Here is a 20,000-nt window from a genome sequence, read left to right as displayed (position 1 = left end):
TATGGGGTAAGCTCGATGCCTTCTTTTGAAAGACTTTGATTTGGCGTTAGGGTAGGCCGTAGTCTCGATCGGCTGCCTTGCCTGACATTGCTTAGACCCTGGTAGCAAACGTGTACATGTATCGTACCAAATCCCCAGCTCCCTTTCTCCTAGCAGCGAGGAGAACTGAGCGGTTAGGTCGACAGATCGAGACTTGTGAGGTGACTTTTATGTTTTTAGAAGATGTTGGAGTGGCTTTGTTTATGTGTGTATTAGTCTGTAACACCCATTTGCTTTCAGCAAAACTATCTGTTGATTACATACATAATCCCGGGGTGTCTACACGGATAGCAAAGTGTCTGCTTCTCTGACCGGTCGGCTGCGGATTTGAACCGCGCCACAGACCTCTATGAAGTCTGAGGCTGCTGCTCTACCGACCGAGCCATCGAGGCTATATATATATATATATATATATATATATATATATATATATATATATATATATATATATATATATATATATATATATATATATATATATATATATATATATATATATATATATTATATATGTGTGTCTTATGATCAGTTATTGGTTAATATATATATATATATAGTTGTGTGTGTCTTGCATACAGATATTGGACGTAAAGTTCCATGGCCCTGCATACTAAGAAGACACGTAACCTGTCTCTTGAAGCCACGAGTTAACTTCAAAGACAGACGTTAATTAATCACAGGTCGCCAGTTAAGGGGGTAATTAACCTTAACAAAGAATATTCAAGGGATAAAGACTTTATGATAAACGTCACCAACTGTGGACGCAGAAAAAATCTCTACTTGTTAAGATGGTATTAAATAAAAAAACACAACGGTTCTCCCCAAACAATGAGCGCTAGGCATAACGAATACCAGAGTATTAAAAATGACTTGCTTGCCTAAATCCCTGAGACTTACTGGGACAATTCGGCTAACGCTAACAGTATAATAATTTGGCTTAATCTAGACTTCGTAATAGCATATCCCGTAAGTGGTGGCTGGAGAATGAAACAGAAAACGGAAATACAGAAAAGTTATTAGTCAATCGGCGAAGCTTGAACAAGAATCGGACCTACCTTGAATGTCGAGTCCTTTGCGCATACAACGGACCTTAGGAGTCTTTATACTAGCAGTCTTCCCAATTCACTAATTAATATAGACGTAGGAGCAAAAGTCAAGTAAAGGAACAAAGAAGACCGTTCCGGCACGCTCCGCGGCGTACTTCCTCGTTTGTGGCCTGTCTCTCTCTGACCTCGCTCGCGTTCCCGCAAGGTGAGGCGGCCTCTTGACACGCCGCCCCAGGCACTCCGACCTTGACAAAGACATCGCCGAATGCACAGAGTAAAGGGAAAGATAGCTTAAGGCCACCATTACTAGAGGTTATTGAGTGAAAACCCTCTCTGAGGTTTAGGTCCCTAATGCCATAGGCATATTTTGTTTTTTGAACTACACAGCCTATGCGAGGGCGCCATCTGTCTCTGCTGTGATCGTTATTTTGAACTGCCTGGCCTACCTGCGGGACAGAGATGTTCTCTGTCGAGGTCAATCTGACTAATATTCCTACACCTAAATACATCGAGGGCGAACAGCAGTAATATTTATAAAATATATATATATATATATATATATATATATATATATATATATATATATATATATATATATATATATATATACAATACAATATAGAAGGTAAGCAGATCTGGACCAACCATTCAGCAGCAATGTTAAAACTGAACAGAAAACGAAAGACTAAGAGAGAGAGAGAGGTACAGTGTGCTGGCAGAGGTTTGGCTGTTTAACAAGGGAACAAGTCGTTTAATCATTAACGATTCCAGAACAGTCAATTCATGGCTGCTGGAAGCTCGCCCTAAAACTGAAAAGTCCTTATTTTCAATGGAAGTTTTACACATTCTAGAATGATTCCTAATATTCGAAAATTCTGGGCTTGCAATTTTACTGCCTGTCCTATAGCTTACTCCACGATGAGAGTCTATGCGTACCTTCAGAAGCCTCCTGGTGGATCCAATATAAGTTCCTAAATTACATTTAGGACACATATAGCTATACACACACCCGGAGGACATGTAAGGGCATAAACAACCTTTGTACTTAAATAACGACCCGATGGTAAGAGGATTGACAGGTATCAGATGTACCTTAATGGCTCCAAACTTATTTTGGATCTGTTGTGAAAACTTTTAGAAATATCATCAGATAAAAAAGGAAATTTAGCATAAAAATTCAATTTAGGAACAGTGTAAATTGTAGGCTTGAGGGAGAAGTACTTGTCCAGAAGCGTGCAAAGTATCTTAAAGACCAGTTCAGACAGGAAGCAGTTTTCCTTAAAAAATTTACATAAAAAAACGATCTCATCTTGGAATATGGGACCACCTTGACGTGATGAGAGGGCTCTTGAACCCCAGGAATCTGTTCCCGGGTTTGAGTCCAAGAGCCCCATATGCCATTATATATTTGTTTGGAGTAATTTTTGTGGAATTTTCCATTTTTACTCAAATTTATTGGACCTGGTAAATAGTAAAAGATATCATAGCTGGGAATGGGTTTATATCCGAAGCTAAATAGTGAGAACTGTGGTAGGACCATCAACTGCCCGTTAATGTTCAGACCTGAGAGTTATCAAATTGATAGCTCAAAGGCGGAACTATTCTTTAGGGGTAGACCACGGATTCCAGGGGGGTCTGGTTCTAGGGATAGGACTCTCGGCATTCTATCCGGTTTGCCCATGATATGATTAGGATGGAGACGAGTGCATTCTTGAAATACTCTCAGTCCTAGCAAGCAGGTTTTGCTTACACTTCAGCACATGAGGAAGTCAGTTTGACTTTCTTTTGCCCCACTCTTGTATGTGATGTACTGATTTTCTTTCTTTTCAAACCAGGTGTTGACAATAGTCAAATAAAATGACACTATGCAGTCCACAACTCTCTCTCTCTCTCTCTCTCTCTCTCTCTCTCTCTCTCTCTCTCTCCAGCCATCATGCGCCCTCTCAGTACCTTCTCTGGTCCTTCCTACATATCCGTTCATGTCACCACCAATAATTAATGTCTCTTCTGCTGGTATTTCACTCAACTGTTGGACAGACAGCAGAGTAATACCTGGTTAAAGGGGACAGGCAGCACAGTAATGCCTGGTTAAAGGGAACAGACAGCATAGTAACACCTGGACAAAAGGAACAGTTACCACAGTAATTCCTGGATAAAAGGGACAGACAGCACAGTAACACTGGTTAAAGGGGATAGGCAGCACATTAATGCCTGGTTAAATGGAACAGAAAGCACAGTAATACCTGGATAAAAGGGACAGTCACTTCAGTAATAACTGGATAAAATGGACAGACCGCACAGTAATCCCTGGTCGAAGGTGACTGACAATACAGTAATACCTGGTTAAAGGTGTGAGACAGCACAGTAATGCCTGGATAGAAGGAACAGTCACCACAGTAATACTTAGATAAAAGGGACAGTCACCACTGTAGTAGCTGGATAAAAGGGACAGTCACCAGAGTAATATCTAGATAAAAGGGACAGATAGAACTGTAATACCTTGGATAAAAGGGACAGTCACCACAGTAATTTCTGGATAAAAGTGACATACATACAGCATAGTAATACCTGGATAAAAGGGACATACAGCATAGCAATACCTGGATAAAAGGGGCATACAGCACAGTAATACCTGGATAAAAGGGACAGTCACCACAGTAATAACTGTCAGTTCACCCATGACTGTTCGAAGACTGTTCGAAGGGTGAACGTTTGAATGAAAAAAGTAGATCTGTCAATCGGACCGTCGGCACAAACCCCTCTCTCTCTCCCTTCTCTCCCCCTCCCTATCCCCCTACCCCCTACACTTTCCCTTTTCCCTCCCCCTACGCATAGACTGTCATTCAAAGTTTTCCTGGGCAGCGCTGGGTTGGTCAGCTAGTATATATATATATGTGTGTATGTTTAATGCAGGCGTTGTTGATTAATGATTATGGCTTCCTTTCTGTGCAATCTGTCGAACTGGTCTTCTATATGCACGATCTCAGTGCTTTCGAATGATTCTTCCAATGTTGGTAGTTTAAGGTCGTAGGTGTCTACGTAATGTTGAAATATAGCCTCTTGGTTGCGGCGAGCTTGCAATCGTCGTCCAAGGGGCTATATTCCAACATTATGCAGACGCCCACGTCTGTTGCTATATTTCGTTTTGTTTTTTGTGTTACATATTGATCTTTGGGAATGAGATAGCCTCATGTAGACTTGAAATTTAAATTTGTTCTACATATCAGATAGAAAGGTTATCAAGGTTGTTATATGGTGAAGTATCTTGTCGTATTTTTAATAGATAATAATAAATCTTTTTTAAATGTTGGTTAAATGATGGTTATTGGGCAGGAATTTCTAAATTTTGACATTGCAAGTCCTGAAGACCGATCAAACCAGGTGCTGTCGAGCACACGACTTCAGTTGCACAGAACCTTTGGGATAGTGCAGTCGGACGTGTACGACTGAATCGAGGTGGAGGGAGGGGCGTGGTGGGTGCCAAGGCAGCATTCAGTTCATGAAGTCTCGAGAACAGGGTTCAAAATCCTATCGATAAACATGCAAAAGACCACAATCTTACGATAAAGGTTAACCGAGGTTGGGAGTGGAGCTCTTTGATTTTGATGTTTTTTTTTTTATTCTATTTAATTCATTTTACCTTTCAAGATGTGAGAATAATATTATATACGAGGACAAACTTGTTCCACAAGAACAGTGTCAACTTGTTACTGTGCTTCTTTATACCAAATTCTTTTTAATTTGAGTGGTTCAGCTTCCATATTTTCCGACTTCATTATGAAAACAGAAAGTATTTGAGAAGAGGAAGACGTTAAGGACATTTGTTAGGGAAACACTAAATAAAATAATAGTTTAAGCATTCGAAAAAATTTTTGTACCAGACCTACGCGTAGTTCTCAGGCGAGTATTGTAAGAGAATGAAATGATTTATTTTGTGACGACTTGAGCACTTTCACGAAATGACGGAAATACATAGACTAGTTACGAAAGAAATCGTGGGTTTTAGATTTTATTTACTGATGGAAAGAATCGGTCATGAAAAAAAAAAAATACTGTTCGATGTTGATGTGTAAAGACTCTGGAATATTCTCGACTCAATTCGACTTCGTAAATGTCAGCATTTTCTACTGAATTGTCCAGAGAATAAAGTGAGATGGATTGTTAGTCATATATTGATAGATCTTCGCAGATTTTTTAGTTTCTTGAAGAACAGTACGGTTTAGCAGCTCAGAGTTCATAAATATTCATGATTTTAAATAAAGTAAACTTTCCGTGTACTCATAAATGTGTGATATGGAAGAGAGAACTATTTTTTCAAGTATTTCAGCTTGAATACAGGTTAGGGTTTGTTATGATTTTCAGTGATTTCGCCAGTGGTTATTTAATATTTATACCACAGACTTTAAAAGTTGTTATACTTTTCACTCATTTTTATTTGTTTGCTTGTTCTGTTCCTTAATATGTCGTTTCGTACATTTTATCGCAAACTGAAAATAGTGTGGCGGCAGTTGATGCTCTTCAAGTGTAACATTAAAGCACTTTTGTGAATATGTTCTATATTACTGTTTATTTATCCATGTATATGATTGCTTTACTGTTTATTATCATTCAGTTGTTATTTACATTTCACCTTGTATCTCATAACTCTTGGTTTTCTTTCTATAAATGTATGGGCATCCCTTTCTGTTTCAGCTTTTTCAGCAAAGTAATATAAATTTTAGTTTTCCAAATATATATGTTAACGCCATGAAGAATAATGATGATAATATTAAGATTTTCATTATCTGTTTGTAAAATATACGTGAATGTATCTGATTTGTTTTTTAAATCTGACACTTCCATATGTTCCCGAGTGAATTTGTTCTTTTCTTAGTTGGAAAAAAGTATGTTACTGATTACGTTGGGTTTTACGATCATGTGCCTTTCAGAACAGTTTTTTTTTCTTAATTAAAAGTATATCTTAGTTTAACCAGACCACTGAGCTGGTTAACAGCTCTCCTAGGGCTTGCCCGAAGGATTAGATTTATTTTACGTGGCTAAGAACCAACTGGTTACCTAGCAACGGGACCTACAGCTTATTGTGGAATCCGAACCACATTATGACGAGAAATGCATTTCTATCACCAGAAATAAATTCCTCTAATTCTTAGAGCGCCTAAAGGCTATATGTGCAAACTCTCGTTATCTTCTCCTTTCCTTGCATCAGTCTAATCCTCCTCCACTTCATAGGCGCAGTCTATCCGTCGAAGGCGCGTATTGACGCGAAGTAAAATCCCATTTCCTGAATTCGGCGCCGTCATTTGATGCCTTTCTCAGAGACATCCCATTGATCGACGACGGTGGATCTTGATATCATATTCCAAAAAGAAAATGCATTCTTTAGAAGTCTTAATACAAGTCACGAGAACCAGAAGCGACCGTGCGACATAGCCCGACGTGTGATTTGAGAGAAAGTAAAAAGTACTCATCTGCCTTTAAGAGGCAATATATTCGTCTCAGGCTTTTTGCGTGTTTATGGGGCAGAAATGAATTTAAAGGTCATTCTTTTTACGTGACCTTCTGCATCCAGTCGATGTTGCGATCATCTGACCCAGTTCATTGGAGTGAGAGGTTCAAATCTTATTTTACTCCATGTCCCATATTTCGTGCTTGAACACTTTGGCCCCTTGGTCGGGGATTGGTTTTCTTATTTTTTGGGCATTTCCAAATACTTTTTTTCATTTTCGTTTAGTACATATTTGTTCATAAACTACTTAGAAGATATTATGCTTTAATACCACTTTCGAATAATGGTATTATTTTAATAAACAAGCGAATACCATAAACGATCAAAAAACCGATATTCGCGTAGGCTACCATGATGAGGTATGTGTGTATGTTTCGAATTTTAACAAAACCCATATGATTTTAACATTTTTCTTTTTTCCATTATATTACTCTCTCTCTCTCTCTCTCTCTCTCTCTCTCTCTCTCTCTCTCTCTCTCAACCGAATTTCATCGAAATTCATGACAGCGAAATTAAGGTCATCTCACACTCGTTTTTATTAGACGTCTATCGACTCATGTTTTTGTAAACCTTTTCCGAAGATCAACACTTTCAATGAGAGAATACCATAGTAAAGTCAATGGCTTCTCCCTAGAGCATTTATATTCCATGTTGGAGCCGTGTGACCTGCGAGAGGGCTCTTGAACTGGAGGAATCTTTTCACCCATTACGAATCTGAATGTCTCTGTACGTTTTCTTTCATTATCACTTTAATCTCGTACATATTTTATCATCTTTCCCTCTTGTTGCTGTTCAATTGCGTATTTAAATCCTTTTACTGTTTAATTTACATTGCATCCCTTCATCTTGTTGCACAAACTCTTCCTCTTTTGCATCCCTTCATCTTGTTGCACAAACTCTTCCTCTTTTCACTATCTTGTTTGTCAAGAAAGGACATCATTTCTGTGATTGAAATTAACTTTAGAAGCTAATTGTGGGATCTTTAGCGGTTTCGCCATCCATCCAATGACATTTGTACCTGTTGCACGTCAATATGTGGGCATAGTGATATCTCAGGGGTGGGACTATCTCTTACAACTGGCCCATGGATTCCAAAAACGAGTTGGTTCTGGAGATAAGTTTCTCAGCTTCTCTTAGGCTTGTCCATCTAGACGGTAAGAGTGGGGATAATTGATTTCATGTAACGCTCTAACTCCGTCCCATTAAGCTGGTTTGGGCTGCTTTTGAGCCACTCTAATCAATTTAGTGCCAACACTTCGGGGTAGGGTAGGGAGGGGACTTTTGGGATCCAAGGCTTACTGCTGTCATTAATGGAGAAATTATCTGACTTATATGATAGTGGGGTTTAAGATTTTCGGAATGTTAATCATTTAAAAATATTTTTCTTATGAATACATGCAATGAAAAACGTTCCCGTGGACCCCATAATGACCAGACAGAGTTGAAAACCTCTAGCACTAACATGGTTATGTTATACTAGTGGATTAAAACCAGTGTTCTAAAAATGTTTTTTTTTTTTGGTTGTGAAACAATTTAGTTTGTTGTGAATTGGTAGATTAATTAAAAATTGCAAATAATAAAATGAGTAGCAAAGCACCTAGTTAAAGCAAATCATGAAAATATTCGCAAATTGGTAGTCTTTCACTTTATAGATCCCCTATTGGAAACAAATTATGTTATTGTGTGAGGTTTTACAATCCTATGGGTTATTCAGGGAAATTTGATTGAACATGCATAAAGAGGGCGAAAAATGTCTGCTTGAGTATTCTTAAGTCATGAGGGAGCATTGAAGGTCGTTTGTGATGTTAGAAATATAGAAAGTTGTAAATTTGAAGAAACTGACGAATTTTTTGAGGAAAGATGTGTTGCATTTGGTAAGAGTCTTGTTCATTTCAATGTGAAAATAGAATTGTATTGAAGATTTGCACAATTTTAATGAGGATTAATTCTTGATAATGTGTTAAAGAAAGCATAGAAGGTACACGAATCCCAAAAACCGCAGTGATTTTCCTAAATTTCAAAGATTTTGATGTACCTTCCAACATTATTATTAAGAATGAAATAATACCAAATAAAGGTCAGCCACCCTGCAAGAGTTGTACTTTTTCAGGTCTAAGTTTGTTTTGTAGTCTTCAAATGTTATGGTTTACACAAGGGACGTTGTGTCGCAAACCACTAGGCCTTTTATCTCTCCATAAATGTTGCCCTACTTTGGGTACAGAATCTTAAATTCTTCTTCCTTTATTTTTCCCATTATTTTTAAGTGAGGAATGGCCTGAAGTAGGTTCTTTTAAGTTTACTGCAGCCTGTTCTCAAAATATATACTAATAAGAAAGAGCTTCTCAGTCATATTTCCAATTATAATAAATATGCAGTGTAATACATGAAAAATTAAACAGAACACATGAATCGTGACGGGTTATACTTATTTCGATAACTTAAAAGGGCTCTTAAAGAAGTCTGAACAAGGGCGAAGGGGGTCAGGATTTATAACTCGGTTTTTCTTATATAAGCATACTAACACACGCACACACAATATTGTTATAAACTTTAGGCTTTTGTCCAGAAGCAGTAACAAATTATTTATATTTAATAACAGGATCTACCTTTGCAAATCAGTTGCCAGCAATAGAAAAAGATATAGGACAAAACACAGAACGAAAGGAAGATACACTCAGGATAGGGATAACAAAAACAAGAACAACATGACAATTAATTTACATTCGCAAAAAATTTCTTGAAATCACCAAAAGATTTCTCCAAAAGAAACTGATCAGGAACTGGAAAAGTTACATACACTTATAAATCGCACTCATTGCCATCATTCTCTTAGCACACATACACACACATATATATATGTATGTGTTTGTGTATATACGTACATACATACACACATATATGTTTGTGTGTACTTGTGTGCGTGTACGTGTATGTGTATGTGTATAGAATGTGTTTTAAAATTCATGATACTTATAAGCGTGAGGACCATGGTTTGCCTACCGCAGCGCTTCGATTGACCTGAATGAAAACGATGTACCTGTGTGAGTGTAGAGAAGGGAATGGCGCTAGCAGCTTCATTCCATACGACTTGCTGAAAACCACGAGGGTAGCACCTATTACAGCCACTCTTCTGTGGGGATAAATCTTTAAAGGCAAAGATAAACAAAACATGCATGTATCCTGTAATAAACCTACCGTGCAGGTATAGTACATATGTCACGAATAATGAAGACGAAGACGTCCTGAGAATCTGTTAACAGCCCATCAAGGTATTCACCTATGATTAATTAAGGGTCTTGTAGCCTAGGCTTGAGGAAACGCATTTCTAATTTACAGCTACAAGGTGCTCAGAAGAAACTGATTAATTTTTTTCACGCTATTTTAACGTCAGTGGAAAATGAGAAAAAAATGTTTATTTTCTGAAGAAGAAATACTTTGGTGTAGTTAGGGAAGGTTTTCCTAATATAATCAATTATAGAATAATAAAAAGTCGTAATGTATTAAAAATAATGATCTCAATATTCGTCGAAGCTCTAGTAATAGGAAAGGGTCACCGGTTTATTCTTAATCTTAAGTTTTTTCATTTTGCTTATGATCGATGATAAATTTGTTCAGCTCTAGCTGTTGAAAGGTATATATATATATACACACACACACACACACACACATATATATATATATATATATATATATATAATATATATATATATATATATATATATATATATATATATATATATATATATATATATATATATATATATATATATATATATATATATAATGAAGATATGGTCAAGAAATTTGGTAGACTCTAACATCAAGTTATGTTTCCCTATTTCGTGTAAACTTTTTTTTTTTTTTTTAGTTTTATCCAGTAGCTTTATATCTTTCATGGACGATATAACATCTACCCCCTTTCTAGTAGTGTTATCTTAGGGTTATTTTCTGTATGCTTTTGCATATGGTATTTCCACGTTTCTTCTTCCTCTTCATCCCTGTCGCCTTACATCTGTTGACTCTGATTCTGGGAAATTTTTCGAATGGGGATTCCGTGTTATTTTTTTTTTTTTTTTTTTACAGAGTCTTCAGGAGAGAAACTACCCATCACTTCGACGTTTCCTTATCGTGCTATTAACGTTTTGGTGAAAATTTAGATGTGTAACTTTGCCAGTAGTCTGGTATCCAAGTTATTTCTGACTTGTCATAGAGAGATTTTAAAGGTCATATGCCAGATTTTTTTCTTAAATGTCGATTCTATTGTCGGGAAAACTGTCATCAAAATGTCGTAATAGCTATTAGCAAAATTCTCTGTAAATATTGTATTGCAATACACTCCCTGAACACCTGAATTAGGCCTGGTCACTGACCAGCCCGAACTATATCCCCATAAATTTAGCCACAAAGTGGGTAATTAACTGTCAGCGTTACCAACGCTACAGGTAAAATCTTGTCAGATGAGTTAGCTGAGGTACCATTGACAACGCTGCTGCAAATACCGGCCGACAGAGGCCGACATCCCCAATTGTTATTAGTTCGCCGTGCGGTGTGGGTGTGCCCCACATCAGGCGAACTTATGGTCATTTAGCCCGACCCCCATTTAAAGAATTTGGATATCAGATTATGACTTTGGACTGTTTTTCAACACCTTTTCTCCTGGATTTACACTTTATTGACTGGATTTGGCACTTCTCTCCCGGCTTTGAATTTGGATCGGTACTTTGGACTCGATATGGATACGTCAGACAAGAAGACTTAGCCGTCTGCTAGCGCTGCTGCTTCCACTTCGTCTGCAGCTTCGACAACTGAGCATTCTACTGCTGGAGATGCTGCCGCTCATCGGTCCTGCACGTCCTGCCAGCGTAGGATGAGTACCCTCAAACACGATCGACATTCTGTTTGTATTTTATGCAGAAAGGTTCAGTGTTGTATCAGTCAGGGATGTGACGAGTGTAGGTCTTGGTCAGGAGATCAAATGGAGGATTATATGAAACACTAAAAATCCTTAGCCTCGAAGAGTAAGTACAGGTCAGGACCAGCTGTAGGGTTACAATCAGTAGATAAGGAAGTGTTAGAGCCAGAGTTATTCAAGAAGTTAGAGGACAGGTTATCATCCAGTATGCCTAGCCTATTTTCTAACCTGATGAGTAAGTTAACTGAGAATAGAGATAGTGGTAGTAGTAGCATAGTTGATTCTAATCGTTCTTTTTCAGCCCCCCTGCCCGTTCCAGAACCGCAAGCCTCGAAGGTAGGTTCTGCCGGCCATCCTTGGCGCGGAGCAGGCAGTGAAGGATCCCTCCTCAACCCCCTTGCAATGTTGATGATAAATGTAATGTTGATAATGTTAGTCAGGATCAGGATCTAGGTGTGACAAAGACGGATAGGTCTGGGTTAGGTAGCGAGGAGAGAGTATTAAGTGTGCAGAGTCGTTCTCCTGGATGGGTTTTGGTTTTGGGTTTGAGTGGAATTTGTGATCCGTCAAAATTTTCACCTTCATCGCTTCTTTTTCGGTCTGGCTCAAAGTCTCAAGTCAATGTTTCAGTTCCTGTGGTACAGAATCATTTTGCTTTAGATCTTATCTTTCCTTCGACTGTTTCTGAATCTTCTACTTTAGTTTCCACCTTCTCTGTTTTTCCTACTTCATCTAGTAAGGCAGATCCTGGTGTGTCTTTTTTTTTTTTGGCTTCTAAAAGTGGTTTGCGTGATAGGATGTGGTATATAATGCGGATTTGTTGGATCTTTCAAAAGGGTATAGACTTTTGGTGAGAGGTTGTTTTTTGAATAGTTTCTCTAACATTAGAGGGTATGTGACACAGGAGTGTCCAGAATTCATGTCGGATATACTTCAGGATTATCTAGGAGGGGCGGATTCATCTTCTTCTGGGTTATGTGTTTCTTCATCCTTCACTCCCACATTCTCTATTGCTCGTTTTTCACTCCTCTTCGGCTTCTTCTTCTTCTTCTTCTGTCTTTTCTGCGGCTTCCCCATCTTCCACTTTCCCTCCTTCGACTTTTGGCATTTCCTCTTCTCAGGTAATTCTTTTCTTCGTCTGCTATTCCTCTGTCTTCTGCCTTTCCTTCCTCAGTACAGTCTTCTATGGTAGGAGGATCTCCTGGACTGGTGAAAACACAGTCTCGGCAGAATTTGGCCCCAGGTGTTTCATGTTCCAACCCTTTGGGTATGCTCAACCCCTTGCTTCTGCATCAAGCAGCTGTTCTGGTAGTATCAGATATTTCACAGGGTTTGCCTGTCGCTTCTAGTTCAGGTTTGCGCTCTGCTGTTTTGGCTTGTCTTGCGGAACCTTCTCCGAGTGGTTTGCAGCTGTCATCATCTGCATTTTCCGCTGCGGATCCTCTGAGTGTAGCTTTTACCTCTTTCATTCTCCCTCCTTCCTCTTTGCCTTCTTCCACCCTTCTGCAAGCAGTTTCGTTTGCACATCCTCCCCCAGGGTTTAGCAATGTGGGTTTGGCTCCTCTCACTCGTCTTTCCTTTGGTAACAATGTGGAATTGGCTCCAGGTTTCTCGGTTCCTCCCTCCTTTTCTCCTTGTGGAATCAACAATGTGGGTACCCGGTTAGGTGGTGGTGTTCAGCATTCTGGTTATGGTGGTCTGTTTACAGACTCTTCATCGTTGTCTGGGGCTTCGTTCAGTTCCTTGTCCTTCGTCTCTCTTAGAACGTTCAGACGTTGCGGAACAGGATTCTCATCCAGAGGTTCAGGAGATTCCGGCGGAATTGGAATGTCCTCTCTCTAGCAGTAACGATTACAGATATATCCTTGAGTTTGTTACTTCTTTGTACCCTCAAGCAAGAGCTCCGGACCAACTGCATTCGTCAAATCAGTCTTTGAGTTTTTTTTATGCCACTAAGCCAGCTCCTGCTCCTTTTTCTTGTGGGCTGGTTCATTTCGATCGGATTAGTCAGGCTCTGGAGGAGGTGGATGGTCATTTAGTGTCGGTGGTGGCTTCTAACAGGCAGGACATTTCTCTTCTTTCTCCGCTTAAGGTGATCTTTTTAGTTCAGGGTAACCCTTCGCCACATGTCAGGTTGCTACTCAACGAATCAGTTGTGGCAATCCTGTATAGGTCTCTGGCGTCGTCTCGGCTTGTAGGGATTTCTCTTAGGGAAGCAGGTGCTTTGGAGGATGTGTTTCGCAATGGGTCTGGTGCACCAGATGAATGCTTTGGCTCTGTCTACAACGTTTGTGAGCAAGAAAAGACTAGATTTCTATCTTGGTCATCTTCCCCCTCATCATCAGGACGTTCATAAGAGGGTATTGCTTAGAGCACTCTTAGTCTTAGCTAATTCTTCGCTCAATGATGATGATGTGGCCAGTATGGCGAACTTTGTTGCTTCTAACTCAGCTGTAGAGTCACAACAGGCAATGATCAGGGTAGCAGCTCAGGGTTCTCTTTCCCCAAAAGGAGCTCATAATTCTTCTCCTTCTAGGAGAACAGCTTCTAAGTCTCTCCCTAGACACCCAAAAGGGTGCGTTTTACGAATAAAGCTGCATTGGTGTCTTCCTCTAAGCTGTCTATGTCTCAGGATTTTGCCAAATTGGAGATATGTCCCTTGTCCATTCCAGTGGGAGGTTGTCTCGCTCCTCTCTGGCGAGTCTGGAAGTCGGGGTGGAGGATTGGGTAGTAGAGGTTCTGAGGATGGGTTATTGGATTCCTTTTCATTCCCTTCCTCCTCTGTCCTCCTCCCCTGTCAACCTTCCGAGTTGTTCCCAATCTTCCACCAGGGTAATAGCTCTAGCGATGGAGGTGCAGGCCCTGCTGGAGAAGGGTGCGTTAGAACCAGCTCTGGGGTTTTACAGCAGAATCTTCGTCGCATCGAAAGCTGGAGGTTCGTGGAGGCCCATTATAGTCTTTTCGGGCCTCAACTGTCGGGGGGTTTCGGTGAAGTTTCACATGGAGACTTCGCAGACGGTGCTGTGGTCAGTCAGGAGGGGGGGGATTGGATGGTCTCGGTGGATCTAAAAGACGCATACCTTCAGATTCCTGTTCATCAGGATTCTTGGAGGTACCTCAGGTTCGCATCTTCCGCTGGCACCTTCTAGTTCAAAGTTCTCCCCTTCGGGCTGACCACATCGCCACAGGTGTTTATGAGGGTCATGTCTCTGTTGTTGGCAATTGTGCATTGTCGAGGGTACAGAATGTTGAGGTATCTAGACGATTGGCTGATCCTTGCCTCCTCTCTAGAGGAGCTAGTAAGGGTGAACACTTCAGGTGCTTTTCAGACCTAGTGCGCAACAGAGTAGTGGCTCTGTTTCGCGACAACGTAGCTGCCGTGTCATATCTGAAGAACTCAGGGGGAACAAGATCAACAGAACTCAATACTATAGCACAGAGAGTCCTAAGATGGTGCGAAGAAGGGAAAGTGTCTCTTCTTCCCCAACTTGTATCGGGGAATCTTAACGTACTGGCCGATTCATTAAGTCACTCTCGTCAGGCATTGGGGGGAGAGTGGACTTTGGCTCAGGAAGTAGTATGTCAGGTTCTCTGGAAGTGGCCAGCAACTGTGGACTTATTCGTGACAAGATTAAACCATCACCTTCCAGTTTATTTCTCACCAGTGGTGGACCTCATGTCGATAGGCACCGATGCGATGTTACAAAATTGGAAGCACACACAGGGGTATACTTTTCCTCCATTCAGTCTCATTCATCAGGTGATCGGGAAATTGCAGGAGAGTGTCAAAACATCTGTGACCCCAACAGCTCCTTGCTGGCCCCAACGCCCTTGGTTTCCGCGACTCTTAGAGCTCCTCACGAAAGTTCCGATGTTCTTACCCATGCAGAAAGATCTTCTCAGACAACCGCATTTTCACTATTATCATCCAAACCCTCACGTGCTGAACCTAGTTGCATGGTGACTGTCGAGTGAGGAGCTAGACAGGCCGGACGCTCTAAAACTGTGGCTAGACAGCTTTCTTTCAGCTTGAGAAAGTCAACCCATAAGCTTTACCAGGTCAGATGGACAATGTATAGAAGTTGGTGTCGTAAGGAAGGTCATTCCATCTCTAGACCTTCTATTGCTAAGATAGCTGATTTTCTTTTATTCCTTTGGAAAGTCAAGGGTCTTTCATATTTGGCTATTGCTGGCAACCGCTCAATGCTTAGCAGCACATTTAGTTTCCATCTTCCCGAAATTCCTAGTAGTAAGATCATCCATGATTTATTATGTTCTTTTAAGATGGAACGTCCTGTCTTGCCGACTTGGGCCCCTTTTTTGGGATTTGTCGGAAGTACTTCAGTATTTGCGTTCCCCTGCTTTTGAACCCATTGAAGCTCTAGCGTTAATACAACTGACTAACAAGGTGCTTTTTCTTATGGCTTTAGCTACAGCTAGAAGGGTGGGCGAGCTTCAGGCAGTTTCTAGGCTGGTTTCCTATGCGGGAAATATGTATTTGTCTTTTCTTCCTGAACTTGTGGCGAAGACGGAGTCGGACGTTAACCCTCTGCCTCGTTTGTTTAGGGTTCTTTCTCTGCAAGAGTTTGTTGCTGGCAATCCAGCGTAGATGTCTTTATGTCCGGTGCGAGCATTAAAAGTCTATTTGCCAAAGGTTGAGAAACTCTGTCCTTGTCCGCGTACACTTTTTGTCTCTCCGCGGTATCCTTCCCGTCCGCTGTCAGAGAATATGATTAGTTACTTTCTGAGGGAGGTGATTTCCCAGGCTTCTCCGGGTTCTTCTTTGTCATCTTCAAGCTTTGTCTTACCCCGAGCTCACAGTGTTCGGAGTATGGCCACTTCATCTTCCTCTCTAAGGAATTATTCAGTGTCTTCTATTCTGTAGGTGGCTACTTGGAAGTCCCTCTCAGTGTTTACTTCTTTTTACTTAAGAGATGTTCAATTCACCTCGTCAGAGGGTTATTCTCTTAGTCCATGTGGAGCGGCTAACTCTATTATCTAGGGTGTGTTCATTTTAGCTGAGTTGGTATTCTCTTAGTTCGGAGGTTCTTAGGTTAACCAGATAGAGGAATTCCTTTTAGTCTTTAGAATTTTAGGCAGCAGCAATCAAAGTACTCTCCAGTATGTCTCTTCACTGAAAGCATTGGTTGTTATGGTGAGTATATGACTAAACAGATATCCTATGCAGAGCAGATTGGTGAGCTACCATCTCTGCGGTTGCAAAAAGGAGCGTGCAACAGAATTGATCCCTCCTCCTCTTATCTGCAACCTAGATGGGTTAACCAGAGGGACAGCAGCTCTGCACACTGCTTCTTTCCCCTCCATACATGAGAGGCTTTGAATAGCCACATGGGAGGCTCATCGTACTCCTCCATACATGAGAGGTTCTGAATAACCACGTGGGAGGTCGACGGACTGAGACAGTACTGACCTGACCGACGATCAAAGTACTCTCCAGTATGTCTCTTCACCGAAAGCATTAATTGATATGGTGAGTGTATGACTAAACAGATATCCTATGCAGAGCAGATTGGTGAAGGACACATACATTTACACATAGTAGGTTGATAATGAGTTACCTGCTTATTCTCCGTTGACAGGTCGGGCTGAATTAGATTGATCCCACCTCCATTAAAATTTTGTTAATTGGTCTAATTCAGGTGTTCAGGGAGTGTATTGCAATACGAAGTTTTCATAATAAAACTAGTATTGTAATACTTAGCTGAACACCTGAATGATTCCCACCCACCTCCCCACTTCAGTTTTTGATAGTGAGTGACGTGATTGGGGATGTTGGCCTCTGTCGGCTGGTATTTGCAGCAACGTTGTCAACGGTAACTCAGGTAACTCATTTGACAAGATTTTACCTGTAGTGTTGGTAACGCTGACGGTTAATTACCCACTTTATGGGTAAATTTATGGGGATATATTTCGAGCTGGTCAGTGACCAGGGCTAATTCAGGTGTTCAGGTAAGTATTACAGTATTAGTTTTATTACGAAAATTTCATGTTCAAGGCGATCAAAAGTTTTAACTCAAAAACTCACTTCATTCAAACTACACTTCAGTTATTTGCTGTTCTTGTTTTAGTTATAACTGTTATTCAGCAAGCTTTAATATAGATAAAGTTCAAATTTAGTTACATTAGGGGAGTGAAACTTTAAGCAAGGAGTGAATATATGTTAAGTACTGCTTATCTTTAATAACAATGTGTACAGTAACTGAATGACTTTACTTAATGGGGATGGTAGAGAACAGACACTAATCTCTCTGCAACAGTTTTAGAATATCGACCCGACCATCAGCTAGGTTTAAATTTACAATAATTATCCTAAACTCGAGTAAGACAAATAAAGGGAAAAGAAATAAAAAATATCCATTTGCGGAATTTAACAAAAAGAAAGGTGGAGGGAAAGTCTTGAATATATCAGAGTCATAATTGTAACCGGTAAATAAAAAAATAATAAGCAGTAATATTTTTTCTTTCATTTGGCTTCTGGAGAACGTCGGAAATTGGCCAGACAGAGATGAGTGCGGATCTTCTGACAGGCTTAGCTTGCTGCCTTACCCAAGAAGGCCAGATTTGCAGAAGTGCTTACATCAAGGATTGCGGCTCTCCTCCAAATGATTTAATCTTCTGTATTTGGTGAGAGAGGAAGAGATTAGAGAAAGCAACAGTCATATACTTTTTCAAGGAGCTACATGGTCCTGCATGCCATTCATCATTGGAACTCTCAGCAGGAACTTACTAGGATATGGGTATGGTTGCATTTAGACGAACCATAGAAAGCAAAAACAAGAGAGGTCCTCAGCAAGCAGAGCGAAAGTGTTGAGGGAAATATATGATAAAAGGCGTGGTTGAAAAATGAAGAGTATTTTATTGTTTAGAGGTCATAAGGTTTTTCCAGATGTTTAACCTTTATCTTGGTATCATGGGATGTACACTAGGGTTAATAAAAGGCTCTCCTCAACACCCCTCCTCTTTTAGTCGTTTTTTCCTTCACTGAACGAGGTGGTTTGTTCTTTTCTTTTTCTACAAGTACGGTTTCAGCTAGTTCTGTTGAACGGAGAGAGTTTCGAATCTCCTCCTTTCATGAGTCTTCACTAACACCCGTTTGGTACCCCCATCCCATATTTATTCTTTGGAAGTCAGCAATCCTCTTATTGTAAGGCTCGCTTACTATTTCCATCTGCAAACTAAAGTTTGGATATCTTCTTGATTCCTTGGTATGTTAGATTCCATCTTGTGTAGTAATTGAAGGAAACAACAACAACAACAACAAAAAAACGAATATGGTAGGAAAAGAAGCAATAAAGTTACCCATCTTGCAATTCCATCGTCCACTCAAAGATTGGCTAAATGTAATTAACTTGATGATAGAGGAAGAATGGCAACGTGACTGGAATAAACGCCCCTAACGAACAAATTAAGAATTATTAAAGACAGCGTCAGAGAATGTCCACCATCTTTCAAAAAATAATAATAAAAATAAAATACTCGTAACAAGAACAAGAATAAAACATAGTAATCTAAGCCAAAGTTTTTTAATGTGCACACCACACAATCCCCCACAAAGTTTTTATGTGTGTCAAACGCAAGTATCTTTAAAGCATATTCTAACGGAATGCCAGAAATATCAACGACCAAGAATCTTATATTTTAAAAACCACACAATGCAAGAAACTTTAGCTGAAAACGAAAAATTTTCGCTCAAAACAATTTAAAATTTTGAGAATACTGCAACCTCTTAAATAAAGTCTAATTTATTACAAATAAATTTTACAGATAAAATTAACTAATCCGAAGGATTAGTTACTAAAAAACTCCTTTTTCACGATTTTGAACCCTCCATTTTTAAGTGAACGGATACTTTCTTATATGTAAGTTAATCATTCTACAATAATTTATTGTTAATTTCCTAGACCTGGACATGTTAAAAGTGTAATTTGTATCTTGCAAAGTGAGTGTATGATATATAATCTCGGAAATACTTCATGTCACTTTGTGACGAATGTATTGTCTAATGGCTCGACTTTCCTCTGAAGTGTTAAAGGCGTAATAATACTTTTTGATAGATATGAGATATGTGAAATTATACTTATGATGTTTAAAGGAAATTATATAATTCGAAGGAATAATGAATCAAGTTTAAGCTATAATTACTGTCATTCAAGGAGACCGCCTGACTTAATAAAATACCACCTTGTTTCAGCATAGAGAGAGAGAGAGTGAGAGAGAGAGATAAAGGTTGGCTTTATTGTCAGATATTTCCGGCTTGTGTTACAGCATGTTGATTCTCGTTTCTGTTCTATGCTGATACCTGGTTTGTTTGTCGCAGCATCCGGTTTATGTTAGCAATCAGTACCTTTTTTAATCCATAATTAGCTCTGTCCAGTAGAGTGAACAATGTTTGGAAATTACATGTTCGGTTATAATAAAACAAATAAATATTTTTTATATGCGCATCTTTGGTTTTTCATAACTTTTCATTGTGTAT

General features: G+C 39.6%; 1 long non-coding RNA gene across 2 annotated transcripts in view; it reads left to right on the top strand.

Annotated features, from left to right (window-relative positions):
• LOC136853016 (uncharacterized) overlaps nt 1–20,000 on the top strand; it is a 216,315-nt gene that overhangs the window by 25,005 nt on the left and 171,310 nt on the right. The window contains exon 4 of one of the 2 annotated variants that reach the window (XR_010857300.1): nt 18,005–19,368. The exons of the other annotated variant lie outside the window; for it this stretch is intronic. This is a non-coding gene — a long non-coding RNA (uncharacterized lncRNA). Of the gene's footprint in view, nt 1–18,004; nt 19,369–20,000 lie in introns of those variants that run through there. 2 annotated transcript variants of the gene reach the window in all.

This window comes from Macrobrachium rosenbergii, chromosome 3 (genome assembly GCF_040412425.1).
Source record: "Macrobrachium rosenbergii isolate ZJJX-2024 chromosome 3, ASM4041242v1, whole genome shotgun sequence".
In the NCBI taxonomy this organism is placed as follows: domain Eukaryota; kingdom Metazoa; phylum Arthropoda; class Malacostraca; order Decapoda; family Palaemonidae; genus Macrobrachium; species Macrobrachium rosenbergii.
Note: the sequence above shows the minus strand (reverse complement) of the source record. Positions and strands in the feature narration are given on the sequence as shown.